Here is a 6762-nt window from a genome sequence, read left to right on the forward strand (position 1 = left end):
GCGGCTGGAAAATAAGCCGTCCAGAGTTGTTAGCACTGACCGATGCTCCCTTTAAACAAGGGGGCGGTGGGTTCCACCCATCCAGAAAGACTAGTTAGAAACACGGAAAGATGGACTTACTTCAGAGTCTGCTTGCTAACTGACCAATGAGATTCCTCTGGAAACCTCAGGCCTGTGACACAGCCATCCCCTTAACACCTATAGTCTCTCACCTCAGCACAGAAGAGTAAGCCTGTGGTCTGATGGCTCTCCCTGTGGGAGAGAGCTGGGTGTGGTGGTGCTCGCTTGTAATATAGCATTCAGGAAGGGGAGGCAGGCAGATCTCCCATTTAGAGAGTTCCAAGCCAGTCAGGGCTCCATAGTGAGAGCCTGTCTTAAAAAGGTGGACCAGGTGACTACGAGGACTCTCTACTCCCATCCCACACAGACAGGAAGTCTCTACTGAGCAAGCTGGGAGAGGCTATTGTGTTTGGATTAGAGGTCTAGGATTCCAAGGCTAGATACCTAAGCTGTTGCAATGTGAGACATTGTTACCTAACCAGGATTGTGGGAGGAGCACACCCAGGATCAGCAGCTTCTCTGGGACATGCGCAAGCATAGCCTGGAGTCTCAGCCCTAGGGAAAGCAGTGTGGGCATGGGCAGGCCCTGCCCAGGACTACAGGGAGCTATACGGTCTTCCAGAGCAGCATGCTTCCCAGAAGTAGGAGGACAGATGTCACACGAAGATGGTCGGGATCCAGTGCTTTGTATGGTTGCAAAGCCGTGGAGACCTTACCGGTCCAGTTGTGCTCTCTGGGTCCCGCACACTACCCAGAGGCGGCCACTGTGAAACAGCTCCCACCCCTGGATAGGTGTGATGCAGAAGACTCTGCTCTTAGCCTGGGTACCTTGGTTGCAACTCCCCATTGCTGACCTTCTGGAATCTCAAAGCCGGGGTTGGTAGATGACCCATAGGTGTTAGAAGAAGGACCCCTTGCCCTAGAGGATCAGGGGGATCAGAGAGCAAGCACAGCTGAAGTGGAGCTGCTGCTGTGAAGTCACAGACCTGTGCCCCGCAGGGCTCCTTCATGGTGGAGTATCCAAGCTCTGAGCCCCGTGTCATTTTTTTTTTCCTTAAGAATGTACAAGTGACCTAAGGTAACTATTTTTCCCTCAGCATGACCCTTATCACTGGTTATGGCTGGGTCTGGCCCTGAAAAGTGCTTGACATTTCCTGCCCCAGGTCTGAGGATGGACTAGGGCATATCCTGCTGCATAGACTCACAGCTGAAGAGGGCATGGGATAGCGAGGGCCATTATCATTCATGGATGTCTTCCTGTCTGTAGAGCATGCGCAGAGACTTGTGTAAGAGTGTGCACACGTGCACCACACACCACACACACACACTACACACACATACACACTACACACACATACACATACACACACAAACTATACACACACACTACACACACAACACACACATATACACTACACACACACACTACACACACATACACACACTACACATACACACACAAACTATATACACACACACTACACACATACACACACACACTACACACACATACACACACTACACATACACACACAAACTATACACACACACAGTACACACACAACACACACATACACACTACATACACACTACACATACATACACACACTACACATACACACACATACACACTACACACATACACACTACACACCCACACAAACTACACACACATACACACACACAAAAACCACACACATACACCCAAACTACACACACGACACACATACACACACAGTACACATACACACGTACAAACACACCACACACACTACACACATACACACACACTACACACACACACTACACACACACACTACACACACATACTACACACACACACTACACACACACACTACACACACACTACACACATACACACACATACACACACACAAAAACCACACACATACACCCAAACTACACACACGACACACATACACACACAGTACACATACACACGTACAAACACACCACACACACTACACACATACACACACACTACACACACACACTACACACACATACTACACACACACACTACACACACATACTACACACACACACTACACACACACACTACACACACACTACACACATACACACACATACACACACACAAAAACCACACACATACACCCAAACTACACACACGACACACATACACACACAGTACACATACACACGTACAAACACACCACACACACTACACACATACACACACACTACACACACTACACACACACACTACACACACATACTACACACACACACTACACACACACACTACACACACACTACACACATACACACACAGTACATATACACACATACAAACACACCACACACACTATACACATACACACATACAAACACACCACACACACTATACACATACACACATACAAACACACCACACACACTACACACATACACACACGCCACACACACTACACACATACACACACACTACACACACATACTACAATGCACACTACACACACATACTGCACACACACACTACACACACATACACACCCACACACACCCACACACTACACACACACTACACACACATACACACACATACACATACACATTACACACACACACTACACACACACACACGCACACACACACTACACACATACACACACACTACACACATACACACATACACACACATACACACATGCACACACACGCACACACACTACACACACATACACATACACATTACACATACACACACTACACACATACACACACACACGCACACACACACGCACACACACACGCACACACACACACACAGCTACCAGAAGTTACAGCTGTTCTCTGTAGTTTGGCGGGAAGCAGGGTGGGCTGTTTTTAGTACCTAGGGATGTTGTTTCTGCAGATGGAGAGGAACCGTCAGGCTGGGGCAATGTCTTTATGGGTAGGGGGTTATGCCCAGTAGAATGTGTCTCAATTTCTCCTGACGGGAGGCATGTTCACGACTAGTTTGAGATTAGCTTGTAAGGTTTTTAGGACAGCACTTGCCAGGGTAGTTGATCAAAAGGGGCTCCAAGTCTTGGACAATGTTTAGAAGAAATCCGAATGTGACCTGTGCTGGGTCGTCTGGCCTACCTGGGTGCACATAGGCCAGCCATGACAATCTTTATCTACAGGGCTACAGTAGTCTTTCCCTGTTGGCAATCACCCAGCTGGTGTGCCTTGGGATGGTGTCCCCTCTTTATAGAATGTATGGCTGTTATTCGCCGCCTTAGTGTACAGGCAGTGTAGTTGTGAGAGCTACATTTTTGGTTATGTGGTCCGTGGGTCTTTGGGACAGTGGGAGTGAGTGTAGTGGGGATCGTTGGGATACATTCCAGGTGACTCGTGGGATGTGTACTATCCGCTTAACTTGGATGGGCATATTTGTCTCCAACTCTGGAAAACGGAAACCCCGTGGGCAGCCAGATAGGTCCTCCCGTTGGTTCTCAATGAACCCTGGGCTGATAAGGGGTGTATACGAGGGAGCCCCTGGACTGGAGCTCTCCCTACTACAGGTCCCACCGGCCTGTCCCCTGGCTGCCTTTGCGTTCTGCTTGACAGGTGGTCTCCCTGTCCTCCACTCCTGGCCTGGGTTCTGAAACCCAGAAATCAAGAATGGATCCTTTGTTCTTTGGTCACATCTGCCTGGGCTCAATGCCGGCTGGCCAGGCAGCACCAACTGGAGAAGCAAACTAGGGGGTTTGAGCAGCCTTGGTGGCACACTTGTCCTGCTAGGGGTGGGTCTGGCTGAGAGGGGCCACTTTCTACAGGCCACAGGCTCTGTGCCTAGCACGATGGCAGAACCGGGCTCAGAGAAGGCAGAACCCTAGGTAGATGGAACTGTCCTTATACAATGCATGGGCCAGCAAGGCCAGTTGGAGACTTCTGTGTCCATTGTGTCTCAGAACCTGTGGAGCCCAGACGGGAGGATCCGCAAGAGCCTCTCATAGAGTGGAGCAGCCCTTACCATTTTCTGAGTGGAATGTGGGGGAGGTGAGGGGCAGGGTGGAGAACAGCCTGGCACTGCTCATCCATTACCTCACCTGCTGTTAGCCCTGAGAGCTGCTTGGCAGACCCCTTGCATTTGTGTAAGTTCTGGGATGTGTGCTGGCCTTAGAGAATTATGCCTAGGACCTGACCCCAGTGGAGAAGGTTGTTGACAGGACTGTGGTGAGGCCTCCTCACTACCTTCCTCTTTTTTAAAATGGGAACCACCTAAATTTTAGTGTTTAATAATTAGGAGACAATTTACCAGGATGTGAAGACACAAAAGCTGGTGTGAAACACTGGGAGGGGAAGGAGATCACCTTACAAGCTCAACTATATAAGCTGTGGTAAGAATGCATGCCTTACCAAACCCATGTCCTTTCAAGCTCCTGTCTCAGGACCGCTGTTGTGGGGCCGTGAAGGCTCACGCCTTCAATCCCAGCACTTGGGAGGCAGAGGCAGGTGGATCTCTGAGTTCAAGGCCAGCCTGGTCTACAGAACAAGTTCCAGGTCAGCCAGGGCTGTCAGAGAAACCCTCTTGGGGGAAAAAACAAAACAAATAAAACACCCAATAAATAATAGGTAAACAACGTAAATCTTGTACACACATAGTACTTAGGTAAAGAAGCAGTTTGGTTTTCTCCTGGCTTGGGAAAATGGTGTTCTGGATTTCAATATAAGTCACTGGCAGCTTTCACTCCTTCCGTGTGGTAGCTATCTTGTTTATGTTTTTTTTTGGGGCCCGAGGTCAGTGTTGTTTTTTTCTCCACAGCGCCAACATGACTTTGCTATAAGTGTGTCTCCACCACAAGGTGATTTTCCATATGGCCTTGGGATCCATCTTGGCCAGTTCACTTGTTGTGGTGACATCTCTTGTTTACCTATTTTGTCTTACTCAGTGTTCTGTTACTATGAAGAGATGCCATGACCACAGCAGCTCTTCTAAAGAAACATATTAACAGGGTCTGGGGCTGGAGAGATGGCTTAGTGGTTAAGAGCACTGACTGCTCTTCCAGAGGTCCTGAGTTCAAATCCCAGAAACCACATGGTGGCTCACAACCATCTGTAATGAGATCTGATGCCCTCTTCTCGTGCGTCTGAAGACAGCTACAGTGCACTCATATATAATAAATAAATAAATCTTAAAAAACAAACAAACAGGGTCTGGTTTACAGTTTCAAAGGTTTAGTCTGTAATTGGCATGGTGGGAAGCATGGTGGTGTGCAGTCAGACACAGTGCTGGAGAGGGAGCTGAGAGTTCTACATCCGGTTCAACAGGCAGCAGGAAGAGAGAGTGACATTGGTCCTGGCTTGAGCATTTGAAACCCTAATGCCTATCCCCATCAACATACTTTCTCCAACAAGGCCACACGCCCTAATTACTGTCAAGTAGCTCTGTTCCCTAGTGACCAAGCTTTCAAATATATGATCCTATGGGGGCCATTCTGATTCAAACCACCACACCTATACTTCAGTTTCTCAGCCAACAAGCCCCCAGCCATGGCTTCTTGAGACAACACAATTTTGGGGGGTAGAGGTGTGGGCCTCCAGCTCTTAGAAGTTGGACACACGTTTGGTCCCCAGCTCAAAAACAAACAAACAAACAAAAAACAAAAACAAAAAAAAGAAGTTGGACACACTGGTAAGCTGAACAGGAGTTGCTAGGCTGAGGGCAAGCCCCTCAGTGGATGGGGCTAACAGCTACCTCACTCAGACTCTCTGATATCTCTGAGTCTACTTGAGCATATGTGGTGGTTTGAATGAGAATGGCCCCCACAGACTCATATACTTGAATGCTTTGGTCCTCAGTTGCTAGAATTGTGTAGTAAAGATTAGGAAGTGTGGCCTTATTGGAGGAAGCATATCACTGCGGTGGACTTTGAGGTTCAAAAGCCCATCCCAGCCCCTTTCTGTTTCTGTTTGTTTCTCAGTCAGTCAGTCTGTCTGTCAGTCTCTCTGCCTCCTGTTTGTGGATCAGATGTAACCTCACAGCTACTGCTCCAAGCACAGTGTTTGCCTGCCTGTGGCCACGTTCCTCACTATGATGATCATGGACTAACCCTCTGAACTGTATAGCAAGCCCTTAGTTAAATGTTATCTGCCTGCCTGTCTGTCTAATCTATCTATCTATCTATCTATCTATCTATCTATCTATCTATCTATCTATCTATCTATCATCTATCTACCAACTATCTATCATCTACCTACCTACCTACCAACTATCTATCTATCTATCTATCTATCTATCTATCTATCTATTTTTGTTGTTGTTTGTTTTTGAGACAAGGTTTCTCTATGTAAAAGTCCTTGAACTTGATCAGTAGACCAGGCTGGCCTCAAACTCATAGATACCCTCTGCCTCTAGAGGGCTGGGATTAAAGTGTGCACCACCACCACCACCACCCTGCTTTCTTTTTACAGCAATGTCTAGGAACAGTGTCTAGGACAGCATCTCTGGAGCCTGTCCTCCTCGCCATCTGGGTGGTGAGGGATCCAAGGTACTGTCCTCCAAGCATGCAGCCGACCCTGGCATACGGCCACCCTTCATACCCCGGGTCAAAGCAAGGAGACAAGGTTTTCAGTGTTCTGATGTCTAAAACCACACAAGAAGGGCAGTGTTCAAGGCTTTCTCATGAGTTAAGAACCAGAGCTGGCCATAAGGGACAAGATTAGGGAGCC

The sequence above is a fragment of the Rattus norvegicus genome, chromosome 9 (assembly GCF_036323735.1).
Source record: "Rattus norvegicus strain BN/NHsdMcwi chromosome 9, GRCr8, whole genome shotgun sequence".
NCBI lineage: Eukaryota > Metazoa > Chordata > Mammalia > Rodentia > Muridae > Rattus > Rattus norvegicus.